At 53.1% G+C, this 12,003-nt stretch overlaps 1 non-coding gene across 1 annotated transcript; it reads right to left on the bottom strand.

Moving 5' to 3' along the window:
- Window positions 1–11,606: 11,606 nt before the first annotated feature.
- Window positions 11,607–11,688, bottom strand: TRNAS-UGA (transfer RNA serine (anticodon UGA)). Its single transcript has one exon. It is a non-coding gene; the product is annotated as a tRNA-Ser (tRNA).
- Window positions 11,689–12,003: the final 315 nt, after the last annotated feature.

Below are 12,003 nucleotides of genomic sequence, written 5' to 3'. Positions count from 1 at the left end.
GCAGCGGGAGCAACCTACATCCCTATGCCCAGCCAGAGTTCCAGGGTGATTGGTGGTAGGTCCCGGTGGGGGGGCAGCGGGAGCAACCTACATCCCTATGCCCAGCCAGAGTTCCAGGGTGATTGGTGGTAGGTCCCGGTGGGGGCCAGCGGGAGAAACCTACATCCCCATGCCCAGCCAGAGTTCCAGGGTGATTGGTGGTAGGTCCCGGTGGGGGGGCAGCGGGAGCAACCTGCATCCTCATGCCCAGCCAGAGTTCCAGGGTGATTGGTGGTAGGTCCCGGTGGGGGGGCCAGCGGGAGCAACCTGCATCCCCATGCCCAGCCAGAGTTCCAGGGTGATTGGTGGTAGGTCCCGGTGGGGTGGAAGGGGAGCAGCGGGAGCAACCTGCATCTCCATGCCCAGACAGAGTTCCAGGGTGATTGCAGGTAGGTCCCGGTGGGGGGGCAGCGGGAGCAACTTGCATCCCCATGCCCATCCAGAGTTCCAGGATGATTGCAGGTATGTCCCGGTGGGGTGGAAGGGGGGGCAGCGGGAGCAACCTGCATTCCCATGCCCAGCCAGAGTTCCAGGGTGACTGGTGGTAGGTCCCGGTGGAGTGGAAGGGGGTCAGCGGGAGCAACCTGCATCACCATGCCCAGCCAGAGTTCCAGGGTGATTGCTGGAAGGACCCGGTGGGGGGGCAGCGGGAGCAACTTGCATCCCCATGCCCAGCCAGAGTTCCAGGGTGATTGGTGGTAGGTCCCGGTGGGGGGGCAGCGGGAGCAACCTACATCCCTATGCCCAGCCAGAGTTCCAGGGTGATTGGTGGTAGGTCCCGGTGGGGGGGCAGCGGGAGCAACCTACATCCCTATGCCCAGCCAGAGTTCCAGGGTGATTGGTGGTAGGTCCCGGTGGGGGCCAGCGGGAGAAACCTACATCCCCATGCCCAGCCAGAGTTCCAGGGTGATTGGTGGTAGGTCCCGGTGGGGGGGCAGCGGGAGCAACCTGCATCCTCATGCCCAGCCAGAGTTCCAGGGTGATTGGTGGTAGGTCCCGGTGGGGGGGCCAGCGGGAGCAACCTGCATCCCCATGCCCAGCCAGAGTTCCAGGGTGATTGGTGGTAGGTCCCGGTGGGGTGGAAGGGGAGCAGCGGGAGCAACCTGTATCTCCATGCCCAGACAGAGTTCCAGGGTGATTGCAGGTAGGTCCCGGTGGGGGGGCAGCGGGAGCAACTTGCATCCCCATGCCCATCCAGAGTTCCAGGATGATTGCAGGTATGTCCCGGTGGGGTGGAAGGGGGGGCAGCGGGAGCAACCTGCATTCCCATGCCCAGCCAGAGTTCCAGGGTGACTGGTGGTAGGTCCCGGTGGAGTGGAAGGGGGTCAGCGGGAGCAACCTGCATCACCATGCCCAGCCAGAGTTCCAGGGTGATTGCTGGAAGGACCCGGTGGGGGGGCAGCGGGAGCAACTTGCATCCCCATGCCCAGCCAGAGTTCCAGGGTGATTGCTGGTAGGTCCCGGTGGGGGGGCAGCGGGAGCAACCTGCATCCCTATGCCCAGCCAGAGTTCCAGGGTAATTGCTGGTAGGTCCCGGTGGGGTGGAAGGGGGTCAGCGGGAGCAACCTGCATCCCCATGCCCAGCCAGAGTTCCAGGGTGATTGCAGGGAGGTCCTGGTGGGGGGGCAGCGGGAGCAACTTGCATCCCCATGCCCAGCCAGAGTTCCAGGGTGATTGCTGGTAGGTCCCGGTGGGGGGGCAGCGGGAGCAACCTGCATCCCCATGCCCAGCCAGAGTTCCAGGGTAATTGCTGGTAGGTCCCGGTGGGGTGGAAGGGGGTCAGCGGGAGCAACCTGCATCCCCATGCCCAGCCAGAGTTCCAGGGTGATTGCAGGGAGGTCCTGGTGGGGGGGCAGCGGGAGCAACTTGCATCCCCATGCCCAGCCAGAGTTCCAGGGTGATTGCTGGTAGGTCCTGGTGGGGGGGCAGCGGGAGCAACTTGCATCCCCATGCCCAGCCAGAGTTCCAGGGTGATTGCTGTAGGGTCCGGTGGGGTGGAAGGGGGTCAGCGGGAGCAACCTGCATCTCCATGCCCAGCCAGAGTTCCAGTGTGATTGCAGGTAGGTCCCGGTGGGGGGGCAGCGGGAGCAACCTGCATCCCCATGCCCAGCCAGAGTTCCAGGGTGATTGCTGGTAGGTCCTGGTGGGGGGGCAGCGGGAGCAACTTGCATCCCCATGCCCAGCCAGAGTTCCAGGGTGATTGCTGTAGGGTCCGGTGGGGTGGAAGGGGGTCAGCGGGAGCAACCTGCATCTCCATGCCCAGCCAGAGTTCCAGTGTGATTGCAGGTAGGTCCCGGTGGGGGGGCAGCGGGAGCAACCTGCATCCCCATGCCCAGCCAGAGTTCCAGAGTGATTGCAGGTAGGTCCCGGTGGGGGGGGGCAGCGGGAGCAACCTGCATCTCCATGCCCAGCCAGAGTTCCAGGGTGATTGCTGGTAGGTCCCGGTGGGGTGGAAGGGGGTCAGCGGGAGCAAACTGCATCCCCATGCCCAGCCAGAGTTCCAGGGTGATTGCTGGTAGGTCCCGGTGGGGTGGAAAGGGGGTCAGCGGGAGCAAACTGCATCCCCATGCCCAGCCAGAGTTCCAGGGTGATTGCAGGTAGGTCCCGGTGGGGGGGCAGCGGGAGCAACTTGCATCCCCATGCCCGGCCAGAGTTCCAGGGCCAGAGTGTGACGGCAGGCAGCATAGGCCGGGGCAAAGTTCCAAGGCGGCGTGGAGAGGACTAGGCCACAAGATAAGGGGATCCTTTCGTGAACAAACAGCAGTGAAAATACAAAGGCCCAAATGTCAAAGAATGGCATTTGTGCTACTGAAAGTGAAACATTTAAAATCAAGTGAAAGTGGGGTATGTTCACAAATGTCAGAGGCGGTGATGAGCAGCAGAGGCAGGCCGGGGCAGAGTTCCAGGGCTAGGAGTGTGACGGCAGGCAGCGTAGGCCGGGGCAGAGTTCCAGGGCGGTGGGGAGAGGACTAGGCCTCGAGATATGGAGATCCATTTGGTGGCCAAGCAGCAGTGAAAATAGAAAGGCCCAAATGTCAAAGAATGACATTTCTGCTACTGAAAGTGAAACATTTGAAAGTGAAGCATTTAAAATCAAGTTAAAGTGGGGTTTGTTCACAAATGTCAGAGGCGGTGGTGAACAGCAGGGGCAGGCCGGGGCAGAGTTCCAGGGCCAGGAGTGTGATGGCAGGCAGCGTAGGCCGGGACAGAGTTCCAGGGCGGTGGGGAGAGGACTAGGCCTCAATCCAAGGAGATCCATTTGGTGACCAAACAGCAGTGACAATAAAAAGGCCCAAATGTCAAAGAATGACATTTCTGCTACTGAAAGTGAAACATTTGAAAGTGAACCATTTAAAATCAAGTTAAAGTGGGGTATGTTCAAAAATGTCAGAGGCGGTGGTGAACAGCAAGGGGAGGCCGGGGCAGAGTTCCAGGGCCAGGGGTGTGACGGCAGGCAGCGTAGGCCGGGGCAGAGTTCCAGGGCGGTGTGGAGAGGACTAGGCCTCGAGATATGGGGATCCATTTGGTGGCCAAGCAGCAGTGAAAATAGAAAGGCCCAAATGTCAAAGAATGACATTGCTGCTACTGAAAGTGAAACATTTGAAAGTGAAGCATTTAAAATCAAGTTCAAGTGGGGTATGTTCACAAATGTCAGAGGCGGTGGTGAGCAGCAGAGGCAGGCCGGGACACAGTTCCAGGGCCAGGGGTGTGACGGCAGGCAGCGTAGGCCGGGGCAGAGTTCCAGGGCGGTGGGGAGAGGACTAGGCCTCAATCCAAGGAGATCCATTTGGTGACCAAACAGCAGTGACAATAAAAAGGCCCAAATGTCAAAGAATGACATTTCTGATACTGAAAGTGAACCATTTAAAATCACGTTAAAGTGGGGTATGTTCACAAATGTCAGAGGTGGTGGTGAGCAGCAGAGGCAGGCCGGGGCAGAGTTCCAGGGCCAGGGTGTGACGGCAGGCAGCGTAGGCCGGGGCAGAGTTCCAGGGCGGTGGGGAGAGGACTAGGCCTCAATCTAAGGAGATCCATTTGGTGACCAAACAGCAGTGAAAATAAAAAGGCCCAAATGTCAAAGAATGCCATTTCTGCTACTGAAAGTGAAACATTTGAAAGTGAAACATTTAAAATCAAGTTAAAGTGGGGTATGTTCACAAATGTCAGAGGCGGTGGTGAGCAGCAGAGGCAGGCCGGGGCAGAGTTCCAGGGCCAGGGGGTGACGGCAGGCAGCGTAGGCCGGGGCAGAGTTCCAGGGCGGTGGGGAGAGGACTAGGCCTCAATCCAAGGAGATCCATTTGGTGACCAAGCAGCAGTGACAATAAAAAGGCCCAAATGTCAAAGAATGCCATTTCTGCTACTGAAAGTGAAACATTTGAAAGTGAAACATTTAAAATCAAGTTAAAGTGGGGTATGTTCACAAATGTCAGAGGCGGTGGTGAGCAGCAGAGGCAGGCCGGGGCAGAGTTCCAGGGCCAGGGGGTGACGGCAGGCAGCGTAGGCCGGGGCAGAGTTCCAGGGCGGTGGGGAGAGGACTAGGCCTCAATCCAAGGAGATCCATTTGGTGACCAAGCAGCAGTGAAAATAAAAAGGCCCAAATGTCAAAGAATGCCATTTCTGCTACTGAAAGTGAAACATTTGAAAGTGAAACATTTAAAATCAAGTTAAAGTGGGGTATGTTCACAAATGTCAGAGGCGGTGGTGAGCAGCAGAGGCAGGCCGGGGCAGAGTTCCAGGGCCAGGGGGTGACGGCAGGCAGCGTAGGCCGGGGCAGAGTTCCAGGGCGGTGGGGAGAGGACTAGGCCTCAATCCAAGGAGATCCATTTGGTGACCAAGCAGCAGTGAAAATAAAAAGGCCCAAATGTCAAAGAATGCCATTTCTGCTACTGAAAGTGAAACATTTGAAAGTGAAACATTTAAAATCAAGTTAAAGTGGGGTATGTTCACAAATGTCAGAGGCGGTAGTGAACAGCAGAGGCAGACCGTGGCACAGTTCCAGGGCCAGAGTGTGACACTGTCCGCCGATAGATAACCCTTTGCACATTATCGTCATCATCATTATCAGCAGCAGTTGCTGTCAGCCAGCTCCAGAGTGTATGAGCGGGGTGTGCTGCCCATTGCAGCCCGGGGTAGAGGAGCCGTATGCAAGCTGTGCATGCCCGGTGGCAACAGTGTATGAGCTCCACAGCGCCAGCGGGGGGGGGGGGGGTCCCACTATGTCCCAAGCCGCCTGACATGTACTTCCGGTCGGCTAGGAGGTGGCATGTCACCTGGGCTGTCAGCCAGCCCCAGAGTGTATGAGCGGCGTGTGCCTGCACCCGTGGGGGGGATACAGGAGCCATGGGGAAGCTGTGCAAGACCGGGGGCAGCCGTGTAGGTGCTCTGCAGCGCCCGCTGTGGACTTCCAGGGCAAGAGCGGTAGGAGCGGCCAACTCATGCCGACCTCCTGGAACTCCCCGTCGGCCTCGCTCGCGGGTCGGTCCCGCTGATTTTTCTACCTTCATAATAAAAAAATCTTTTTTTTTTTATGGCATTTTCGGAAGCCTCAAGCCCACCTGGAGTTGCACGAGCAAGGCCACCTCGGCGTCTCCTTCCGAAAGCGGCCGGGAGCCAGTTCCGAGTATGAGCGGCGTGTGCCTGCCTTTTGCACCCGTGGGGGGATAGAGGGGCCCCTTGGGAGCTTGTACATGCCGGCAGCTTCCTTGTGGGAGCTCCACAGCGCCCGCGGCGAGTCCCGTTGTGTCCAGCCGGCTGACAAGCACTTCCGGTCCGCGAAGGATGCATGTCAGCGGCGGTGTGCCCGCTCCGGGTATGAGCGGCGTGTGCCTGCCTATGGCATCCTTGGGGGGATAGAGGAGCCATGGGGAAGCCGTGCCAGCCCGGTTGCAGCCGTGTACGAGCTCCTCAGCGCCAGCGTCGGAGTTTGAGGGCTTTAGCGGTATGCACGGCCAACTCATGCCGACCTCCTGGAACTCCCCGTCGGCCTCGCTCGCGGGTCGGTCCCGCTGATTTTTCTACCTTCATAATAAAAAAATCTTTTTTTTTTTTTGGCATTTTCGGAAGCCTCAAGCCCACCTGGAGTTGCACGAGCAAGGCCACCTCGGCGTCTCCTTCCGAAAGCGGCCGGGAGCCAGTTCCGAGTATGAGCGGCGTGTGCCTGCCTATGGCACCTGTGGGGGGATAGAGGGGCCCCGTGGGAGCTTGTGCATACCGGCAGCTTCCTTGTGGGAGCTCCGCAGCGCCCGCGGCGAGTCCCGTTGTGTCCAGCCGCCTGACAAGCACTTCCGGTCCGCGAAGGATGCATGTCAGCGGCGGTGTGCCCGCTCCGAGTATGAGCGGCGTGTGCCTGCCTATGGCATCCTTGGGGGGATAGAGGAGCCATGGGGAAGCCGTGCCAGCCCGGTTGCAGCCGTGTACGAGCTTTGCAGCGCCGGCGTTCGAGTTTCAGGGCTTTAGCGGTATGCACGGCCAACTCATGCCGACCTCCTGGAACTCCCCGTCGGCTTCGCTCGCGTGTCGGTCCCGCTGATTTTTCTACCTTCATAATAAAAAAATCTTTTTTTTTTTTTGGCATTTTCGGAAGCCTCAAGCCCACCTGGAGTTGCACGAGCAAGGCCACCTCGGCGTCTCCTTCCGAAAGCGGCCGGGAGCCAGTTCCGAGTATGAGCGGCGTGTGCCTGCCTATGGCACCTGTGGGGGGATAGAGGGGCCCCGTGGGAGCTTGTGCATACCGGCAGCTTCCTTGTGGGAGCTCCGCAGCGCCCGCGGCGAGTCCCGTTGTGTCCACTGGCTGACAAGCACTTCCGGTCCGCGAAGGATGCATGTCAGCGGCGGTGTGCCCGCTCCGGTTATGAGCGGCGTGTGCCTGCCTATGGCATCCTTGGGGGGATAGAGGAGCCATGGGGAAGCCGTGCCAGCCCGGTTGCAGCCGTGTACGAGCTTTGCAGCGCCGGCGGCGGAGTTCCAGGGCTTTAGCGGTATGCACGGCCAACTCATGCCGACCTCCTGGAACTCCCCGTCGGCTTCGCTCGCGGGTCGGTCCCGCTGATTTTCTACCTTCATAATAAAAAAATCTTTTTTTTTTTATGGCATTTTCGGAAGCCTCAAGCCCACCTGGAGTTGCACGAGCAAGGCCACCTCGGCGTCTCCTTCCGAAAGCGGCCGGGAGCCAGCTCCGAGTATGAGCGGTGTGTGCCTGCCTTTTGCACCCGTGGGGGAATAGAGGAGCCATGGGGAAGCTGTGCATGCCCAAGCTTCAAACTGTCACCATGTCAACAGACATGGTGACAGCGTCCCGATCGCAAAGCAGGATTCAAACAGGACCAATCAGAGTGGTCCCTGTGCCGGAAACGAGCTGTGATTGGTCAGTACTGACAGGCCAATCATAGCGCAGGAGCAGTGTTGCCTGCCTATTGCACCCGTGGGGGGAATAGAGGAGCCATGGGGAAGCTGTGCATGCCCAAGCTTCAAACTGTCACCATGTCAACAGACATGGTGACAGTGTCCCGATCGCAAAGCAGGATTCAAACAGGACCAATCAGAGTGGTCCCTGTGCCGGAAACGAGCTGTGATTGGTCAGTACTGACAGGCCAATCACAGCGCAGTAGCAGTGGTGCCTGCCTATTGCACCCGTGGGGGGGATAGAGGAGCCATGGGGAAGCTGTGCATGCCCAAGCTTCAAACTGTCACCATGTCAACAGACATGGTGACAGCGTCCCGATCACAAAGCAGGATTCAAACAGGACCAATCAGAGTGGTCCCTGTGCCGGAAACGAGCTGTGATTGGTCAGTACTGACAGGCCAATCACAGCGCAGGAGCAGTGGTTTGCCGGCATCTCCGTCTCTGACAAGCTCTTTCCTGTCAGAGAGCTTGTGAGAGACGGAGACAGGAATAAATACAGTGCGTAAGTTCAAAAAAAACAGCGATCTGCCGCTTTTCTGCCCTTTTGTGCCCACTAACCTGTTTTTAGTTAGTTAGGTAGCACAAGTTTTTCAGTATGGCCAAAAGAGTCTTTTCAGCCGAGGAAGCATCTGCAATGCTGTGTTCCGACACGGACAGCGCAAGTGAAGGTGAGGAGCAGTTCGTGCTTCCATCTTCCTCTGCATCCAGTGACTCTGAATCTGCACCCCCCAGTCGGCGTAGAAGAGCCGTAGTTCCTGATCTGCCTGAGCTGACCTGGGAAGCTGCAGAGAATTATACCCCCCAGGTGCCTGAGTTTACAGCCCGCTCAGGCATTCAAATTGAAATGACGGGTTTCAGCCCCATTGATTATTTTAACCTTTTTTTTTCAGACTCCCTTTTAGCGTTAATGGTCCAGCAGACCAACATCTATGCGGAACAATTTATCGCCCAGAACCCTGACTCTTATTATGGGAGAAGCCAAAATTGGACCCCCACAAACCTAGTGGAATTGCGGAAGTTTTGGGGCATATTTTTAAGTTTTGGCCTAATAAAAAAGCCTAGGATTAGAGACTATTGGTCCCTTGATATTTTATATAACACCCCCATTTACCGCACAGTAATGCCAAGGAAGCGCTTCGAAGCCATCCTGAAATTCCTTCATTACAATGATAATAGCCAGTGCCCACCCCCACAGGCCCCAAATTTTGATAGGCTATATAAAATACGACCATTGATTGCCCACTACTCCCAAATTTTTTCCCACGTTTATACCCCCCAGCAAAATATTTCGGTAGATGAATCCCTAGTCAGCTTCAAGGGTAGACTGCACTTCAGGCAGTATCTACCCAATAAAAGAGCCCGGTACGGCATAAAGCTCTACAAGCTGTGCGAAAGTGCCACCGGTTACACCTACTCCTTTAGGGTCTATGAGGGAAAAGACTCCCATATAGATCCCCCAGAATGCCCCCCTTTCCTTGGAATTAGTGGAAAGATCGTATGGGATCTTATCCATCCTTTACTTGGGAAAGGCTATCATCTTTATCTGGACAACTTTTATAACAGTGTCCCCTTAGTAAAAGTTCTCTTGTCCAGATCCACCTTGGTATGCGGAACAATCCGCAAAAATAAGAAGGGCCTCCCCAAAACATTGCTGGGTCAGATCCTAAAATTAGGAGAGAGCAAAGCTTTCTGCTGCGACAATCTGCTCCTCCTAAAGTATAAGGATAAAAGGGACGTCCTTATACTGACCAGCATACACGACAGCAGATGCAGCCTAGTCCCTGTACGTGGATCCACTTCCCAAGTCCCAAAACCATATTGTGTACAGGAGTACAACAAGTATATGGGTGGCGTTGACCTGTCCGACCAGGTTATAAAACCATACAACGCCATGCGCAAGACCAGAGTATGGTATAAGAAGCTGTCTGTGCATCTTACACAGATGGCTTTATACAACGCCTTTGTCCTCTATAGATATGCCAGCAGTGGAGGTACGTTCCTGCAATTTCAGGAAAAGGTCATAAAGTCCCTGATGTTTGGTAACCAGGAAGGAGAGGGCAGTTCATCTGGCTCTTCCGTCAGTAGGATAATTCCCGGCCAGCATTTCCCGACAGAAATCCCCCCCACTGAAAAAAAAAAGAAGCCCCAAAAAAAATGCCGTGTGTGTGCCAAGCGAGGCATTCGTAAGGACACCACATACCATTGTGAGACATGTCCCACAAATCCCGGCCTGTGCATGAACCAATGTTTCAAAATATATCATACCTCCTTGGATTTTTAATTTATTTATTCATTATTCACCTTTTCTGTCTCCCATACTGGCCATGACCAATTATTAATTTTTCTACTGACCAGCCCCATTTAAAATTTGATCATTTAAAAATTGTAAAAAAAAACACCTAAAACAAAACTAAAAATTCTCACTATACCCCTAGATAATTTCCTCAATGGGTGTAGTTTCCGAAATGGGGTCACTTGTGGGGGGTTTCCACTGTTTAGTCCCCTCAGGGGCTTTGTAAATGTGACAAGGCCTCTCAAACCATTCCTGCTAAATGTGATCTCCCAAAGCCAAATGGCACTCCATCCCTTCTAAGCCATGCCCTGTGTTCAAATATCCGTTTATTACCACATGTGGGGTATTGTTTTACTCGGGAGACATTGCTTTACAAATTTTACGGTGCTTTTTCTCCTTCAGTCCTTGTGGAAATGAGAAAAAAAATGGCTAAACCTAAATTTTCTTTGAATAAATGTTGATTTTAATTTTCACGGCCTACTTCCAATAAATTCTGTAAAAAACCTGTGCGGTCAAAATGCTCACCATACCCCTAGATAATTTCCTTGAGGTGTCTAGTTTCCCAGATGGGGTCACTTGTGGGGGGTTTCCACTGTTTAGTCCCCTCAGGGGCTTTGTAAATGTGACAAGGCCTCTCAAACCATTCCTGCTAAATGTGATCTCCCAAAGCCAAATGGCACTCCATCCCTTCTAAGCCATGCCCTGTGTTCAAATATCCGTTTATTACCACATGTGGGGTATTGTTTTACTCGGGAGACATTGCTTTACAAATTTTACGGTGCTTTTTCTCCTTCAGTCCTTGTGGAAATGAGAAAAAAAATGGCTAAACCTAAATTTTCTTTGAATAAATGTTGATTTTAATTTTCACGGCCTACTTCCAATAAATTCTGTAAAAAAGCTGTGCGGTCAAAATGCTCACTACACCCCTAGATAATTTCCTTGAGGTGTGTAGTTTCCCAGATGGGGTCACTTTTGGGGGATTTTGACTGTTTTGGCACCACAAGAGCCCTTCAAACCTGACATGGTGCCTAAAATTTATTCTAACAAAAATAAGGCCCCAAAATCCACTAGGTGCTCCTTTGCTTCTGAGGCCGGTGCTTCATTCCAGTAGCACGCTACAGCCACATGTGGGATATTTCCTAAAACTGCAGAAACTGGGCAACAAATATTGAGTTGCATTTCTCTGGTAAAACCTTCTGTGTTATAAAAAAAATTGTACTAAAAATGTATTTCTGCAAAAAAATATGAAATTTGTAAAATTCACCTCTACATTGCTTTAATTCCTGTGACATGTGTAAAGGGTTAAGACATTTCCTAAATGCTGTTTTGAATACTTTGAGGGGTGAAGTTTTTAAAATGGGGTGACTTTTTGGGGGTTTCTAATATATAAGGCCCTCAAAGCCACTTCACAACTGAACTGGCCCCTGTAAAAATGGCCTTTTGAAATTTTCTTGAAAATGTGAGAAATTGCTGCTAAAGTTCTAAGCCTTGTGAGGTCATAGAAAAATAAAAGGATGTTCAAAAAACGATGCCAATCTAAAGTAGACATATGGGTGATGTTAATTAGAAACAATTTTGGGTGGTATAACTGCCTGTCTTACAAGCAGATACATTTAAATTGAGAAAAATGCTAATTTTTGCAATTTTTCGCTAAATTTTGGTGTTTTTCACAATTAAATACTGAACATATCGAGCAAATTTTGCCAGTAACATAAAGTCCAATGTGTCACGAGAAAACAATCTCAGAATCGCTTGGATAGGTGAAAGCATTCCGGAGTTATTACCACATAAAGTGACACATGTCAGATTTGAAAAATGAGGCTCGGTCAGGAAGGTCAAAAGTGGCTAAAGAGGGAAGGGGTTAAAATAGAACGTTGTGAACAGGACTTGAACCTGTGCAGGGAGACCCCATTGGATTTCAAATCCAACGCCTTAACCACTCGGCCATCACAACTTATGTACCCTGACTGTTAAGACTTCTGGCAACTACACCTAAGGGGCTAGCCTAAAATATGAGATCAGTCTTTTGCTCTGAACTGAGCTGTGTGGTAGGACACCGTGAAAAGAAAAGTGCTTTGGTGCTGTGGCTTAGTTGGTTAAAGCGCCTGTCTAGTAAACAGGAGATCCTGAGTACAAATCTCAGCAGTGCCTTGCTATTTGTTGCTTTAGTTTATTCACTTGTTTATTATTTAAGTTTACATAACTAAAGTATATGATGAATCAAATTCTTTATAGGCAATTAAAAATCTATCGGGTTTTTCATTGGTGA

Source organism: Rhinoderma darwinii (assembly GCF_050947455.1).
Source record: "Rhinoderma darwinii isolate aRhiDar2 chromosome 3 unlocalized genomic scaffold, aRhiDar2.hap1 SUPER_3_unloc_15, whole genome shotgun sequence".
In the NCBI taxonomy this organism is placed as follows: Eukaryota; Metazoa; Chordata; class Amphibia; order Anura; family Rhinodermatidae; genus Rhinoderma; species Rhinoderma darwinii.
This window is presented reverse-complemented; position numbering and strand designations above follow the sequence as displayed.